Genomic DNA, 18,746 nt, shown 5'->3' on the forward strand with positions numbered 1-18,746 from the left:
AAAGTGCTACTGCTAATACACTGTCGGTGTTTGAATTTGCAATCTCCCACAAATCCATTATACAGTTTGTGTAAATGCCAGGCTCGATACTTATCCCATACATTGTGCAGTGTGTCGCAGTACTGATTCCTCGGTTGTGGTAATCAGCATAAGCTTTCTTAACCATGTTTAATCTGACGTCACAAGATGGCAAGGGACGAGTGTCCATGTGGAGGACTTCGAGGTGAACTTGCTTCCGATTGTAGGCCACTGTGCCAACACCTCTGCTGGGACTGTCCTATAAGTGAGGCAGGACATATCTATGATGGCGATGGTGAGGTCTGGTTAATTGTCTCCAAGGTCGGCTATGCAACCAAAATTAGGCCAATGAAGGACTAATCTGTGAAATAACTTCAGCAAAGTTAACACTATTGTCAGATGTTAGTAAGGAGGACTTGCAGTGTGGCAAGTCTTATTGGACCATGATCTTTCCCAGTGCTTAGGTCGATTCCAGGTGATCCATCTGGATTTGCTTCTTTGTTGAAACGTCGAAGTGATTGGTGAAACAGGATAGCTTGCTTGGCCATTTCAGAGGGCATGCAAGTAAAGAACCTTGCTGTAGATCTGTACTCACTTGGAGTTCAGAGCAGATGAGGTTTCCTTCCCTGAAAGAGATTAGTTAGCCAGTAGCGTCATTTTTCCAGCAAATGAACATGGCCATCAGTCAGATGTGTTATTATGCATCGAATTAAAATTCCACCATCTGCAGGCTGCAGATTTGAAACCAGGTCTTCTGAGCGTTCGCTGAATTTCTGGATTACCAACTCAGTGAAAATGCTACTGGGCTTCTGCCTCCATGAAATACGTGGCACGACTAGAATTTTTGGGAAATATCTGAATTAAAGAGTTCCATCTTTGAATCATTCTTATTCTGTAACTCCATTCCTTCAGATCCGAACACTGCTGAAAATGGGAACGCCAGGAGCATCCGGAATAAGTTGGATGAACTTGCAGCATGGGTTGTTACCTGGGACTTCGATGTTGTGGCCATTTCGGGCACATGGATAGAGCAGGATCAGAAATGGTTGTTGCAGGTTCCAGGATTTAGATGTTTCAGTAAGAACAGAGAAGATGGTAAAAGAGGGGGAGATGTGGCATTGTTGGTCAAGGACAGTATTGCAGTTGCAGAAAGGATGTTTGGAGACTCATTAACTGAGGTAGTATGCGCTGAGGTTAGAAACAGGAAAGGAGAGATCACCCTGTTGGGAGTTTTCTATCGGCCTCCAAATAGTTCCAGAGATGTAGAGGAAAGGATAGCAAAGATGATTCTCGATAGGAGTGAGAGAGACAGGGTAGTTGTCATGAGGAGACTTCAACTTTCCAAATATTGACTGGGAACAGTTTAGTACGAGTACTATTGTTGGGTCAATTTTTGTCTGGTGTGTGCAGGAGGGATTCATGACACAGTATGTGGACAGGCCAACAAGGGGCAAAGCCATATTAGATTTGGTACTGGGGTGTACATAGAACATAGAACATAGAACAATACAGCACAGAACAGGCCCTTCGGCCCACGATGTTGTGCCTTGCTTAAGCACCCATCCATGTACCTATCCAATTGCCGCTTAAAGGCCGCCAATGATTCTGACTCTGCCACTCCCACAGGCAGCGCATTCCATGCCCCCACCAATCTCTGGGTAAAGAACCGATCTTTGACATTCCCCCCATACCTTCCACCCTTCACCTTAAATTTATGTCCCCTTGTAACACTCTTGTTGTACCCGGGGAAAAAGTTTCTGACTGTCTACTCTACCTATTCCTCTGATCATCTTATAAACTTCTATCAAGTCACCCCTCAGCCTTCGCCGTTCCAATGAGAAAATGCCTAGCACTCTCAACCTTTCCTCGTACGACCTAATATCCATTCCAGGCAACATCCTGGTAAATCTTCACTGCCCCCTCTCCAAAGCTTCCACATCTTTACTAAAGGGAGGCGACCAGAACTGCACACAGTACTCCAAATGTGGCCTAACCAAGGTCCTGTACAGCTGCAACATTACTTCACGACTCTTGAATTCAATCCCTCTGCTAATGAACGCGAATACACCATAGGCCTGCTTACAAGCTCTATCCACCTGAGTGGCAAATTTCAAAAATCTATGAATATAGACCCCAAGATCCCTCTGCTCCTCCACCTTACTAAGAACCCTACGGTTATCCCTGTATTCCACATTCTTATTTGTCCTTCCAAAATGGGCAACCTCATACTTGACAGGGTTGAGCTCCATCTGCCACTCTTCAGCCCAGCTCTGCATCATAGCTAAGTCCCATTGCAGCTGACAACAGCGCTCCCCATTATCCACAACTCCACCAATCTTCGTATCGTCTGCAAATTTACTGACCCACCGTTCGATTCCATCTTCCAAGTCATTAATAAAAATTACAAACAGCAGAGGACCCAGAACTGATCCCTGCGGAACTCCACTTGTAACTGTGCTCCAGGCTGAATATTTACCATCTACCACCACTCTCTTACTTCGAGCGGTTATCCATTTTTCTATCCAACTGGCCAAATTTGCCTCTATCCCATGCCTCCTGAATTTCTGCATAAGCCTACAATGGGGAACCTTATCAAACGGCTTACTAAAATCCATGTACATCACATCCACTGCTCTACCCTCATCCACATGCTTGGTCACTTCCTCAAAGAATTCAATAAGACTTGTAAGGCAAGACCTACCCGTCACAAATCCGTGCTGCCTGTTCCTAATGGAGCAGTGTCTTTCCAGATACTCATAAATCCTATCCCTCAGTACCCTTTCCATTACTTTGCCTACCACCGATTTAAGACTAACTGACCTGTAATTCCCGGGGTTATCCCTATTCCCTTTTTTGAACTGGGGCACAACATTTGCCACTCTCCATTCCCCTGGTACCACCCCCGTTGACAGTGAAGACGAAAAGATCATTGCCAACGGTTCTGCAATTTCCTCTCTTGCTTCTCACATAATCCCAGGATAAATCCCGTCAGGCCCGGGGGACTTGTCCATCCTCAAGTTTTTCAAAATGTCCAACACATCTTCCTTCCTGACAAGTATCTCTTCTGGATTACCAGTCTGTTTCACACTCTCCTCTTCAACAATACGGTCCCTCTCGTTTGTAAACACTGAAGAAAAGTACTCATTCAAGACCTCTCTTATCTCTTCCGACTCAATACACAGTCTCCCACTGTTGTCCTTGATCGGACCTACCCTCGTTCTCATCATTCTCGTGTTTCTCACATCCGCATAAAATGCCTTGGGGTTATCCTTGATCCTTCCCACCAAAGATTTTTCATGCCCTCTCTTAGCTCTCCAAATCCCTTCCTTCAGCTCCCTCTTGGTGATACTGAATCCCTCCAACGCTCTGTCTGAACCTTGTTTCCTCAACCTTATGTAAGCCTCCTTCTTCCTCTTTACTACACATTCAACCTCCCTCGTCAACCAAGGCTCCCTCACACGACCATCTCTTTCCTGCCTGACAGGTACATAAATATCAAGGACACGTCGTATCTGTTCCTTGAAAAAGTTCCACATTTCAATGACATCCTTCCCTGACAGTCTATGCTCCCAACGTATGCTCCTCAAATCCTGTCTTACAGCATCGTATTTACCCTTCCTCCAATTGTAAAACCTATCCTGTTGCACGCACCTATCTCTCTCCATAACCAAGGTGAAAGTCACAGAATTGTGGTCACCATCATCAAAGTGTTCACCCACAAAAAAGTCCATCACTTGTCCCGGTTCGTTACCAAGTACCAAATACAATATGGCCTCCCCTCAGGTCGGACCATCTACATACTGAGTTAGAAAATCTTCCTGGACACACTCCACAAACACCGCCCCATCCAATCTACTTGATGTAAAGAGCTCCCAAATCAATATTTGGGAAGTCGAAAGCGCCCATGACTACTACCCTGTGGCTTCTGCACCTTTCCAAAATCAGTTTACCAATCTGTTTCTCCACATCTCTGCTGCTATTGGGGGGCCTATAGTAAACACCCAATAAGGTGACTGCTCCTTTCCTATTTCTGACTTCAGCCCATACTTCCTCCAAAGTCAGATCCCACTTGAACTGCCTTTCTGCAGCCGTTATACCATTTCTAATTAGCAATGCCACCCCCTCCTTTTTTACCACCTCTCCTAATCTTACTGAAACATCTGTAACCAGGAACCTCCAACAACCATTCCTGTCCCTCTTCGATCCACGTTTCCGTAATGGCCACACCATCGTAGTCCCAGGTACCGATCCACGCCTTAAGTTCACCCATCTTATTTCTGATATTCCTTGCGTTGAAGTATACACATTTGAACCCATCTCTGTAGGGTGTAGGTTTGCTCGCTTAGCTGTAGGTTTGACATCCTGACGTTTCATTACCTGGCTAGGTAACATTATCAGTGGCAACCTCCAAGAGAAGCAAAGCTGTTGTCTCCTGTTTTCTATTTATATCTCTCTCCAGGATCGGGTTCCTATGGTTTGTTTTGATGTCATTTCCTGTTCGTTTTCTGAGGGGTTAATAGATGGCATCTAGATCTATGTGTTTGTTTATGGCGTTGTGGTTGGAGTACCAGGCCTCTAGGAATTTTCTGGCATGTCTTTGCTTAGCCTGACCCAGGATAGATGTGTTGTCCCAGGCGAAATGTTTTGTTTTTACCTCCATGTGTAGGGCTCCGAGAGATAGAGGGTACTGGGTAATGAGCCCGGCCAGGTATTAGACTTGGAAGTAGGTGAGCACTTTGGAAATAGCGATCAGCTTCTGTTATGTTTACTTTAGTGATAGAAAGGGATAGGTGTATAACAGTGGGCAATTGTTAAAGCTGGGGGAAAGGCAATTACGATGCGATTAGGCAAGATTTAGGAAGCATAGGATGGGAAAGGATACAGCAGGGGATGGGCACATTAGAAATGTGGAGCTTATTCAAGGAAATGCTACTGTGTGTCCTGGAGAAGTATGTACCTGTCAGGCAGGGAGGAAGGTGTAGAGTACGGGAGCCGTGGTTTACAAAGCAAGTGGAATCTCTGGTCAAGAGGAAGAAGAAGGCTTATGTTAGGATGAGATGTGGAGGCTCAGTTAGGGCTCTTGAGGGTTGCAAGGTAGCCAGGAAAGACCTAAAGAGAGAGCTCAGAGGAGCCAGGAGGAGACATGAGAAGTTGTTGGTGGATAGGATCAGGGTAAACCCTAAGGCATTCTATAGATATTTAAGGAATAAAAGAATGACGAGAATAAGATTAGGGCCAATCAAGGATAGTAGTGGGAAGTTGAGTGTGGAGTCAAAGGAGATAGGGGGAGCACTAAATGAATACTTTTCGACAGTATTCACTCTAGAAAACAACAATGTTGTCGAGGAGAATACTTAGATACAGGCTACTAGACTAGGTATGATTGAGGTTGACAAGGAAGAGGTATTAGAAAAATTTGCTGTCTGCCAACATATTTCTGTGACCCTGAAATCCTATCCCTGTCCTTCCTACTCTCATTCTCCTGTACAATGCAATTACAACTCAGGTTCCCATCCACCTGCTGAGCTGATTTACACCCACCCGAATAGCACCGCCAACTTTCCCACCAGGATATTAGTACCTCTCTGGTTCAAGTGAAGTCTGTCCTGTTTTTACAAGCCCCATCTTCCCCAAAATGGGCCCCAATTATCCAAGAACCTGAAACCCTCCCCCTGCACCATCCTTGCAACCACGTGTTCAACTGATGTACCTCAGTATTCCTTGCCTCGCTGTCACGTGGCATGGGCAACAAATCACAGATAACAACTCTGTTTGTTCCAGCTCTCAGCTTCCACCCTAGCTCCCTGAAATCCTGCCTTGCATCCCGATCCCTCTTTCTACCTATGTCGTTGGTACCGACATGGACAACGACTTGAGGTTGGTCAGTCTCTCCCTTCAGGACCCCAAACATCTTTTAGGACCCGAACAGTTCGATCGTCAGTACGACTGCCAAGGCCCTGTCCGTGTTTGATATTGTATTCCCTAACAATCTATTTTACAGTTAAAACTTTCACAACACCAGGTTAGAGTCAAACAGGTTTAATTGGAAGCACTAGCTTTCGAAGCACTGCTCCTTCATCAGGTGATTGTGGAGTACATGATTGTAAGAGACAGAATTTGTAGAAGAAGTTTACAGTGCAAAGTACTGAATCTATACATTGAAAAATACCTTGATTATTTGTTAAGTCTCTCATCTGTTAGAATGACCATGTTGGTTTCACTTCTTTCATTTGTAAATTACAAAACTTTTGTTTAAAAGTTGCATTCTCAAATGAACTTTAACAATTGTTGTCAGCCCAGATAATGTATTGGGTATTAACACCTCTGTGTGCTGCTCTCTGTGCCATAATGTTGAAACTGATTCTAATCTAAAAAATGAAAAGACAGAATCCTCCATGGATTCATGCAATGTAACTCTGCAAGTACAAATTAACACAACAAAATTACATGTTTCTGCACGCATGTTTGTGTGAGTGTGTGAGTGAGGGTGAGGTTCTGAGTGTCATGGAGAGAGAATGTTTGTGTGAGTGTAAAGGGATCTTAGTCTGTGAGAGGGTGCATGTGTGAGTGTGGGAGTGTGTGCGTCTCTAGGAATGTGTGTCTGCGCATCGGAGTGCCTCTGTGCGTGTGTGTATGTGTGTGTGTACGAGTGCCTGGGTGTGTGCGCGTTGGTGTGTTTGTGGAAAGGACTGTCTGTGTGTGTATATATATATATATATATATATATAATATATATACACACAAGTGTATATATATATAATATATGTACACAAGTGTCGATTTCTATGTATAGTGCAATGAAGTCACCTGTAGTGTGACATGAATGCATTTAAGGCTATCCCTATGGGGAGCGAACTTAGCTATCAGCCTCTGCTCGGCCACTTTTCACTGCTGCCAGTCCCAAAGTCGGTCTTGGAGAATGGTCACTGAAAGATCCAAGGTTGAATGTCCCAGACCGCTCAAGTGTTCTCCAACTGGGAGGGAACACCCCACTCTATTGATTGTTGTGTGGTGTCCATTCATCCGTTGTTTTAGCCTCTGCTTGGTTTCCCGAACGTACCATTTCTCAGGGCATCCTTGCCTGCAGCGTTTGAGATAGACAACATTGGCTGAGTCGCATGAGTATCTGCCACGTACACGGTGGGAGGTGTCCCCATGTGAAAAGTTGGTATCCATGTACACACTATGACACATCTTGCAGCGTCTACCATGACAGGGTTGTATGGAGTTGCCTTGAAAGCCGGGCAGTTTGATAAAAGCAATGACCTGTTTGAAGTTTGGAGTTTGTTTAAGGGCGAGCAGTGGAGGTGTGGGGAAGGTCTTGGCGAGGTGCTCATCCTCATTGATAATGTGTTGTAGGCTGCGAAGAAAATTGAATAGATTTTCCGCTCCCTAAACCTAACCCTATTGCATCTCCAAATCATATTTTACAGTTCTCATCCTTAACACCTTCGATGCTTATCAAATGTATTGTGCAACATCTAGCAGCACTGATTCACCTTGTGTGGGAGGCTGGTACGTGACGATCATCAGAGGTTTCCTTAATCACGTTTATTCCGAGTCATGCAATGGAATGGGACTGGAGTCCACGCTGAGGACTTTCAGGCCAATTCCCTGTCCGATTATAAACTGCTGTGCTGCCACCTCTTCTGGGACTATCCAGCCGGCAGGAAAGGACATAACTAGGATGGAAATACTGGTGCCTAGTCATTTTTTTCCAAATATCGATTGCAGTAGTAAAATAGGCGACTGGCCAACTAATATTTGAAATACCTTTCGCCAAGTTAGCACTGTTGCTCGATGTTAGTAAGGAGGACTTGTAAGTTGAGAGAGATTTTTGGACCATTTCTTTCCCAATGCTTTGGTTGATGTCAGTTGATCCATTCAGTTTCGTTATGTTGTTGAGACTTCGAAGCGATTGGTGAAACTGGATAGTTTGCTTGGCCATTTCAGAGGGATTGGAAGTCAACCACATTGCTATTGATCTGGATTCACTTGCAGTCGAGCCAAGGTGACGGTTCCTTCACTGAAGGAGATTAATTAGCCAGATGCTTGTATTTTTTCACCAATCCACCATCGTTTCACTGCACTCACACATTATTCATTCCAGATTGTTTTCTCGAATTAGAATTTCACATTCTGCTGTGTCAATATTTGAGCCCAGGTCCCCAAAACGTTCGGTACGTTTCTGGATTCATCACATATTGAACGTAATACTAGGCTATTGTCTCTTGAAATACGTGAAACACTGAGAATAATTGAGGAATATCTGAATTTAAAAGTTCAATTTTTAGAATCGTTCTTCAATCTCCATTCCCTCAGATCCAAACACTGCGGAAATTGGGAACGACATTAAAAATTCCACTTGGGAACCGGAGGAAAGTTCATCATTAAACCGAGCAGTGACTACAGAAGCAGATAATAGCCAGAGCCGAGTCGTTGAAAAGAATTATTCACGGAGCAGGAATTAATGCACACAGTTTAATGTGCCAGGGGACATGTGCCTTAGGCGGGATAGAGATGATAGAAAGAGGGAAGGGTTTTTTTTGATCAAGGTGAGAAATGCAGCTGCATTTAAAAATGAAATAACTGACGGGCCATCTAGTGATGAAGGGAGTAATGACGTTATTTGAGGTGATACTATAGGCCCTCAAATAGTCAATGGGAATTATAGGGAAAATATGCAGGAATACTCGGGAGACATGGAGGAGCAATAGGGTTGTCGCAGTAGGCGATTTTAATTTTGCTAACAGACTGGGACTTGCACAGAGTTAAGCGTTTAGATCTGTTGGAATGTTTTACGTGCGTTCAGACAAGTGTCCACATGCAGGTTATGGAGGGTCCTAGTCGGGAAGGACAAATACCGAAATAGACTTTGCGAAGTCGGGCAGAGCAGGTGACACAGGTGACAGTGGTGAAGCACCTCTGAACCAGCGACCATACTTCTACTAATTTTAATATAGTTATCATGAAGGACAAATTTGGTCCGCAGATTCAAGTTCCAATTTGGGGCAAGATGGAATTTGAAATGATAAGACAGGAGTTTGTAGAAGTTGATTGGAGTGGTTTGCTGCGGGGAAAGGGACCCCAACAGGTAGGAGGCCTTTAAAAGTCAGACAGCCAGAATTTCAGGTCTGTACGTTTCTTTGAGAATGAAGAGCAAATTTGGCAGAAATAGATATTGAGGCTTTGACCAGAAAAAAAAGAGAGGCATAGCTCAGTTACCAGCAGTTGGGATCAATGGAATCCCTGGATATATGCAGAAGATGCAGGAGTTTATTGATGACTGAAATCAGAAAGGTGCAAAGAGAGTACGATATAGTTGTTACTGAGAGGATTAAGGAGAAAACAAAGAAATACTTTAAAAATATATATATTAAAGGAAAATAGATGAACTACAGAGAGAATAGGACTGTTCAAGGACCATAGAAGACATCTATTTGTGGAACCACAGGAGATGCACGGGATACTCAATGAATGCTTCTCCTCTGTGTTTAAAGTGGAGAAAGACATGAAGCATTGAGAACTTGGGAAGTTAACGATCATGTCTTGGTGACAATCAAGTAGAGGTGATATTGGATGCTTTAGAATGTGTGAAGGTGGATAAACCTCCTGGTCCTGTTCAGAGGTAAAGAAAAACACTGAAAGAGGCTAGAAGATACATTGTGGGAGCCCCGACAGATGTTTTAACATAATAGCTAGCCAGAGGAGAGGTTCCAGAAGACTGGAGAGTGGCAAATATTGTACACTTATTCAAGAACAGATGCACTGGAAAAACCCAGGAACTATAGACCAGCAAGCCTGACATCTGTAGAAAATAAGTTACTTGAGAAGATTCTGAAAGACAAAGTATATATGCATTTCGAAAGACAGAATTTGATTAGGAGTAGTCTGCAAAACTTTGTCAGCATGGGAAATCATGTTGCGCAAATGAGATTTTTTTTGTCGAAGTGACCAGTAAGGTTGATGAGGCTACAGTGGACGTAGTCAATATGGATTTCAGTAAGGCCTTTGTTAAATATCCCCATGTTAAGTTACTCTGGAAGATAAGATCGCATGGAATCCACTGGGATCTGGCACAATACATATAATATTGGCTTTATGGTGAAAAGCAGAGAGTAAAAGTCTAAGGATGTTTATTGGAATGGAGGCCTGTGACTAATGGGCTGCCTTAGGCGTCGGCGCTGGGCCCTTTGCTGTTTATTGTCTATATCAATGATTTGGATGAGAATCTGCAAGGCAGTTTTATGAAATTTGGAGATGCAAATAAATAGGCAGTTTCGTAGACATTAAGGACGTTTATTGGAAATGGCAGTTGGAACTCGATCAGCTGGGGAAAAGCGCTGAGAAACCCATCTGAACCACAATGGTACCAATATCCTGGGGGTGGGGGGGGGATAAATTTGCTAAGGCTATTGGGATGGATTTCAACTAATACAGCAGGGAGATGGGAACCAAAGTTGTAGTTCGAGTATAGAAAAGGTTGAGAGTAGGGAGGTCCAAAATCACGTTTCAGGGATGAAAGGTGGCACCAGCAAGCAAGAAGGTGGTTTGAAGTGTGGTTACTTCAACACCAGGAGCACTCAGAATAAGGTGGGTTATCTTGCAGCATGGGTTGGTACCTGGGACTTCGATGTTGTGACCATTTCGGAGAGATGGATAGAGCAGGGAGAGGAATGGTTGTTGCAGGTTCCAGGATTTAGATGTTTCAGTAAGAACGGAGAAGATGGTAAAAGAGGGGGAGGTGTGGCATTCTTGGTCAAGGACAGCATTAAAGTTGCAGAAAGGATGTTTAGGGACTTGTCAACTGAGGTAGTATAGGCTGAGATCAGAAACAGGAAAGGAGAGGTCACCCTGTTGGGAGTTTTCTATAGGCCTCCGAATAGTCCCAGAGATGTAGAGGAAAGGATAGCAAAAATGATTCTCGATAGGAGTGAGAGAGACAGGGTAGTTGTCATGGGGGACTTCAACTTTCCAAATATTCACTGGGAACACTTTAGTACGAGTACTATAGATGGGTCAGGGTTTGTCCAGTGTGTGCAGGAGAGTTTCCTGACACAGTATGTAGACAGCCCAACAAGGGGCGAAGGCGCATTAGATTTGGTGCTGGGTAATGAGCCCGGCCAGGTGTTAGATTTGGAGGTAGGTGAGCACTTTGGTGATAGCGATCACAATTCTGTTATGTTTACTTTAGTGATAGAAAGGGGTAGGTGTATACCATTGGGCAAGAGTTACGGCTGAGGGAAAGGCAATTAATATGCGATTAGGCAACATTTAGGAAGAATTGGATGGGGAAGGACATTGCAGGGGATGGTCATGTTAGAAATGTTGAGCTTATTCAAGGAAATGCTCCTGTGTGTCCTAGATAAGTATGTACCTGTCAGGCAGGGAGGAAGCTGTAGAGCACGGGAGCTGTGGTTTACGAAGGAAGTGGAACCTCTGATCAAGTGGAAGAAGGCGGCTCATGTTAGGATGAGACGTGAAGGCTCAGTTCGGGCGCTTGATGGTTCCAAGGTAGCCAGGAAAGACCTAAAGAGAAAGCTCAGAGGAGCCAGGAGGAGACATGAGAAGTTGTTGGCGGATAGGATCAGGGTAAACCCTAAGGCTTTCTCTAGATATTTAAAGAATTAAAAGAATGATGAGTGTAAGATTAAGGCCAGTCAAGGATAGTAGTGGGAAGTTGTGTGTGGAGTCAGAGGAGATAGGGGAAACACGAAATGAATATTTTGCGACAGTATTCATTCTAGAAAACGGCAATGTTATCGAGGAGAATACTGAGATACAGGCTATTAGACTAGATGGGACTGTGGTTAACAAGGAACAGGTATTAGAAATCCTGTCGATGTGAAAATAGATAAGATACCTGGGCCGGACGGAATTTATCCGAGGATTCTCTGGGAAGGCAGGGAGGAGATTGCCGAGCATTTGGCATTGATCTTTAAATAGTCATTGTGTCCAGGAATAGTGCCAGAAGACTGGAGGATAGCAAATGTGGTTCCCCTGTTCAAGACGGGGAATAGAGGCAACCCTAATTATAGACGAGTGAGCCATACTTCAGTTGTTGGTAAAGTGTTGGAAAAGGTGATAAGAGATAGGATTTGTAATCATCTAGGAAAGAATAATGTGATCAGGAATAGTCAGCACGGTTTTGTGAAGGGTAGATCGTGCCTCACAAACTTTATTGAGTTCTTTGAGAAAATGACCAAACAGGTAGATGAGAGTAAACTGGTTGATGTGGTGTATATGGATTTCCGCAAGGCGTTCGATAAGGTTCCCCACAGTAGGCTATTGTGCAAATTGCGGAGGAATGGGATTGTGGGAGATATAGCAGTTTGGATCAGTAATTGGCTTGCTGAAAGAGACAGAAGGTGTTGGTTGATGGGAAATATTCATCCTGGAATCCAGTTATGAGTGTTCTACCGCACGGGTCGGTGTTGGGTCCATTGCTGTTCGTCATGTTTATAAACGACCTGGATGAAGTCGGAGAAGGGTGGTTTAGTAAGTTTGCAGACGACACTAATGTCGGTGGAGTTGTGGATCGTGACGGAGGATATTGTAGATTACATAGAGACATAGATAAGCTGCAGAGCTGAGCTGAGTGGTGGCAAATGGAGTTTAATGCGGATAAGTGTGAGGTGATTCACTTTCGTCAGAGTAACCGGAATGCAATGCACTGGGCTAATGGTAAGATTCTTGGTAGTGTAGATGAGCAGAAAGATCTCGTTGTCCGTGTACACAGATCATTGAAAGTTGCCACCCAGGTTGACACGGTGGTTAAGAAGGCATACAGTGTTTTGGCCTTTATTAAGAAAGGGATTGTGTTCCGGAACCAGGAGGTTATGCTGCAGCTGTACAAATCTCTGGTGAGGCCGCACTTGGAGTATTGTGTTCAGTTCTGGTCACCGCATTATAAGAAGGATGTGGAAGCTTTGGAAAGGGTGCAGAGGAGATTTACTAGGATGTTGCCTGGTATGGAGGGGAGGTCTTATGCGGAAAGGCTGAGGGACTTGAGGCTGTTTTGTTATAGCGAAGAAGGTTGAGCGGTGACTCAATAGTGACATATAAGATAATCAGAGGGTTAGATAGGGTGGACAGGGAGAGCCTTTTTCCAAGTATGGTGACGGCGAGCATGAGGGGGCATAGCTTTAGTTGAGAGGTGGTAGATATGGGACAGATGTCAGAGGTAGTTTCTTTACTCAGAGAGTAGTAAGGGTATGGAATGCTTTGCCTGCAATGGTAGGAAATTCGCCAACTTTAAGTACAATTACGTCGTCATTGGACAGGCATATGGACGTACATGGAATAGTGTCGGTTGGATGGGCTTCAGATTGGTATGACAGGTCGGTGCAATATCGAGGGCCGTAGGGCCTGTAGTGCGCTGTAATCTTCTAAATATTTTTTGGTCTATGAAATCGCAAATGGCGTTTATTATGGATAGATGTGAGGTCTTGCATGCTGGAAAGTCAAATCAAGGTAGTAGTTTCATAGTGAACGGTAGGATCTGCAGAATTGCAGTGGAACAGAGGGAGCTGGAGTTCAAGTGCACGATTCTCTGAATGTACAGTCACACTTAGACAGGTCAGTGAGAAAGGCTTTTGGCACACTGACATTCATATCTCAGAACCGCGACTGTGGTGCTGGAAGAGCACAGCAAGTACAGGAAAATGTCCAAACTAACACACAAAGAAGAGGACACCACAACACACACCTTGGTTAAAAACCTCTCCCACAGACAGCTCACAGACACGGAAAGAACAATCTTGGCCAAGGGACTCAACTACAACTACAGGGCGCCAAGACAGCAGACTTCCTAGCAGCACTAGAATTAACACTCAGGAACAATGGACTGACAGAAGAGACACAACAAACGGTGAGACAAAGTATCGTACCGCTGATAACAAGAAAAAAACAAACACAAAACCTCAACACCAAGGAGAGGGAAGCACTAAAATCACAAAGAAACGATAAGAACATAATTATACTACCAGCAGACAAAGGCAGAATGACGATCATCCTGGACAAAGCAGAGTACATGCAAAAAGCACAACAGCTACTTGCAGATATCAACACCTACCAAAAGAGGGAGTTGGACCCCACCCCACAGCTCACCAATAGGATAAACAACACACTGAGGAATCTACAAAAAAAACGTACAGATTACCAGGTCTGACCGACAAAGAATGAAACCTGAAAGCAACAACACCCCCAGATTCTATGGACTACCCAAAGTGCACAAACCAGATATCCCACTCAGACCCATAGTATCACTACTAGGGACACCATCACACAAACTGGCCAAAGAACTACAGCAGAAACTGAAACACCTGATCAGCGGATCCAGACAATCTATACAATCGACACAGGAATTCTTGGACATCATCAGAAATATACACATAAACAAGGAAGAAACTATGATCTCGTTCGATGTAACGGCACTGTTCACCTCCATCGACAAAACACTAGCCAAAGAAACAATAGCCAACCTGCTGGACAGACATAACAGACAACAGGACGTTGAACCGATCAACAAAGACGGCATACTTAAACTACTGGACTTGTGCCTCACAACACACTTCACATTCAATAACCAAATATACAAACAAATCAACGGAACACCCATGGGCTCACCGATCTCTGGACTCATAGCAGAAGCGGTAATGCAAAGGTTAGAACAAACAGTCTTACCACAACTTCAACCCAAACTCTGGGTCAGATACGGGGATTACACCTTTGTAATAATTAAAAACACAGATATAGAGAACACACGCCAGATCATCAACACCACACTCACAGGAATCCGATTCACTAGAGAAGAAGGAAAGGACAACCAACTCCCTTTCCTAGACGTGATGGTACAGAGAACACCGAACGGAGAATTCACCACAAAGGTTTACAGGAAAGCCACACACACAGACCAAGTCCTAAACTATGAAAGCAACCACCCCAACACACACAAACGAAGTTGCATCTGGACACTATTCAAAAGGGCCACAACACACTGCAGCACACCAGAACTACAAAAAGAGGAAGAGGAACACCGATACAAAGTATTCGCCAAAAACGGATACCCTCGCAATTTCATCAACAGCTGCCTAAGGGAGAGACAACGGAACGAGGACATGCCGCAACCCAAAGGACTAGCCACACTACCATACATCAGGAGCATTTCTGAACTGACAGCCAGACTACTGCGACCACTAGGACTCATAACAACACACAAACCAACAGCCACGCTCAGACAACAACTCGCCAGAACACAGGACCCGATACCCAACATGAGCAAAACTAATGTAGTGTAAAAAATCCCATGCAAGGACTGCACAAAACACTACATCGGACAAACAGGAAGACAGTTAACGATCCGTATACACGAACACCAACTAGCCACGAAACGACACGACCAGCTATCCTTAGTAGCCACACACACAGACGACAAGCAACATGAATTCGAATGGGAAAACACTACCATTATAGGGCAAGCCAAACAGAGAACAGCCAGGGAATTCCTAGAGGCATGGCACTCATCCACAGACTCTATCAACAAACACATCGACCTGGGCGCAATATACCGGCCACTGCAGTGGACAGCTCGAACTGACAACCTGAAGCGGCTGAGACAGGCCACTATAAATACCGGAGAAAACAGCACAGAAGCGCTTCACAGGAGGCTCCCAAGCACTGAGGATGTCACCTAGACAGGGGACGAAACGTTTGCAAGACAAATTCCCAGCTGGGCGAACAGAACCACAACAACGAGCTACAAATCTTCTACCAAACTTTGAACCCATTGCCTCATGGCTGATCACTTCAACAACCCCTCCCATTCTGCCAAGAACATGCCGGTCCTGGGTATCCTACACCGCCAAGCCCTTGTCATGCTACACCTGGAGGAAGAACGACTCTTCCTCTGCCTTGGGACCCTCCAACCACTGGCATCAACGTTAGATTTCACCAGTTTGATAATTTCCCCTCTCCACATCTCATCCAAGATCCTACCATTCAACTCGGCACCACCATGTTGAACTGTTCCACATGTGCATCGTCCTATCCGTTTCATCTCCCGCTATAACTGTAATGTGTTGACTAGAATAATGTCAATTGTTCAAGAATGGTCTCTGTATTGACAGTGACAGCTGTAAATTTTAGTCCGCTGTTTTCTTCCATTCTTCTTTCCTGAGAAGCCTTGTTACATCTATATTTATTCCTTCTTGTTCCAAATCTTCCAACAACTCAAGGCCCTTAATGTACAAAAATTCCAAACTCCACTGAGAAATCGTATTCCAAATCACACCATCTTCAGTAACATGTAGAACACCCATCTGACTACATACCTCTTATTATGCTTCAAAGATTGCTTTTAAATTTGAACGCACCTGGCATTACACCTTACATCTCTGATTGATGCTTTGGTGGCATTCTAAGTGCAATCACTACTTCAGACACAATCTACAAATATCCGTAAGATTAACGCAAGGACTGTTCTGTTGGTCAGTAAGATTTCAATACACAGTGAGGATGGGTTAAAGTGATTATGATGTTTTGAATGAAGTGCGCAGAATGTCGTTTCTCGGAGGTGAGTGATGAAAACTCCAATGGGAATAGAATGCAGTAGTTTAAGGAAATGACATGCCATACCTATTGGGAGTAGGAATTTACACGTTGATTACTGTGAAGTGTATGACTTGACTATTTGAAATCAAAGGTAATGGCAGACTTCTTGCGTTACAGAGCCGTGGAATTTGATCCTACCCTTTGGGATATTGTCATCAAACTGTTTAGAAAGAGTGTTGCTTGCACTTCATTATTCTGAATTTGATGTATGAATGGGATTATGCCAGTTGGTCAGGATTCATCTCCATATTCAGCCTGATTGCAATGATGTATAATATTAATAACCATTGTAACGTGTTCGTCTTCATTACGAGGGATTTTGACTACAGGATCAGTGATGTGTTATTGTATTTCTACAGGACCTTGATGAGGCCACACCTCACATATTGTGTGCTGTTTTGGTCTCCTTTTCTGAGGAAGGATGATCTTGCTCTCAGGGAGTGCAGTGAAGATTTACCAGTCTGATTCAGGCTTTTGGCAGAACTGATGTATGAAGCGAAATTGATTAGGATAAGGATTGTTTTCAGATGAATGAGCCTGGGCGGGGCGGGGTGGGGGGAGCGGGAGCGGGGTGGCGCAGTCTCATAGAGACTAATAAATTTATGACAGGACTAGATAGAGTAGATGCAGAGTGAGTGTTCTTGATGGAGGATGTGTTCACAAAAAAGGTATCGCAGTCTGAGGTTATGGGATGGATCATTCAGGACAGAGATGAGCAAACATTTTTTCACTCAAAGAATGTTGAGTCTGTGGAACTCATTATTACCAGAAGTAGTTAATGCGACAACATTGAATATATTCAAGATGCAGCTGTCTATAACACTTTAAACGAATAGAATCAAGGCTTATGATGAAAAAGCAGGATTAGGCTCTTGACTTGGACAATCAAAAAAAATCATGTTGAATGATAAATCAGGTTCGATGGGCCAAATAGTCTCCGCCTGTTGCTATCTTCTTGGTTTCTATGTTTCAAAACAGCAGGCGAAGCTCCCTTTTCAATATCAACCGTCGCCTTCCGCTCTTGCCGTTTCAGAGACAAAGTTAACTCAGAGACCCGAGGACCAATCGACAAAAACGTCAGCTGACTTTTCCATGCCTGCTTCAACAGGATTTGGGACTTCAACTATAAAATCAGTTCCTACACCATCCACTCCTATACGACATTCTGATCTTCAGAATGATTCTGGGCAAGGTAAGGGAATTGTAAGTACTGAACAATTTGTGAAAATCACATAAACAAAAAAGCTGCGTGTGGAAAACACTGCGGGATATATGCAGAAAGCTTCAATGGTATTTGGACAAGTTGAATGTGTGTGTGAAACAATAGACGATGAAGTCTAATGTAGATCATTTGGCATCAGCCACTCTGGTAGCAAAACGAAAAAGGCACTTTAAATTTGAATGGATACAAATTGAGAAAGGGAAATGTACAACAAATCTTGCTTATTCTCGTGCACCTGTCTCGGGAGATAAGCAGCTGAAGGAAGCAGTGAAAATAATTGTATGTCGACATTAAAAGGGACGTATCCTAGTATGTCTTGCTGAAATTGTCCACGGCTTTGGCGAACCAACATCTCGAATACACTGTACAGTTTTGATCTCCTTATCTGGTCAAGGACACTCCTCCGCATGTGGAAATGGGGATAACTTATTGGACTGATTCTTGGGGCGGAATGAATGGCACACAAGGACAGGTTGAATCGTTTATAATTTTCTTTTCGACTCAGAATAATGCTTGGGATCTTGTAGTAAGCGAAGATATTCTAACAGGGTAATTATTTGGAGGTGCTGGTAATCGACTGGGGGATACAAAGTTAAAAATCACCATCTTACGATCTCATACTCCATAGACACTAGATGAAGGAGCGGCACTCCGAAAGCTATTGCTTCAAAATAAACCTATTGGACTTTAACCTGGTGTTGCGTGATTTTTAACTTCGAAGAAGGTGAGGCAGTGTCAGTGAAGCAATGATTTTGCCAATGACGTAGTCGTCCAAACCATGAGTTTTACTCGTGGGTTAACATTGCTTGAATCTGGTTCTTCAGTTTTTCTCTCTCTCTCTCTCCCTCTCTGTCTCTAAATCCCAGCTCTGCTCTCCTGCTCGCTCTTCGATTTG

Source organism: Chiloscyllium punctatum, chromosome 17 (assembly GCF_047496795.1).
Source record: "Chiloscyllium punctatum isolate Juve2018m chromosome 17, sChiPun1.3, whole genome shotgun sequence".
NCBI classification, from domain to species: Eukaryota; Metazoa; Chordata; class Chondrichthyes; order Orectolobiformes; family Hemiscylliidae; genus Chiloscyllium; species Chiloscyllium punctatum.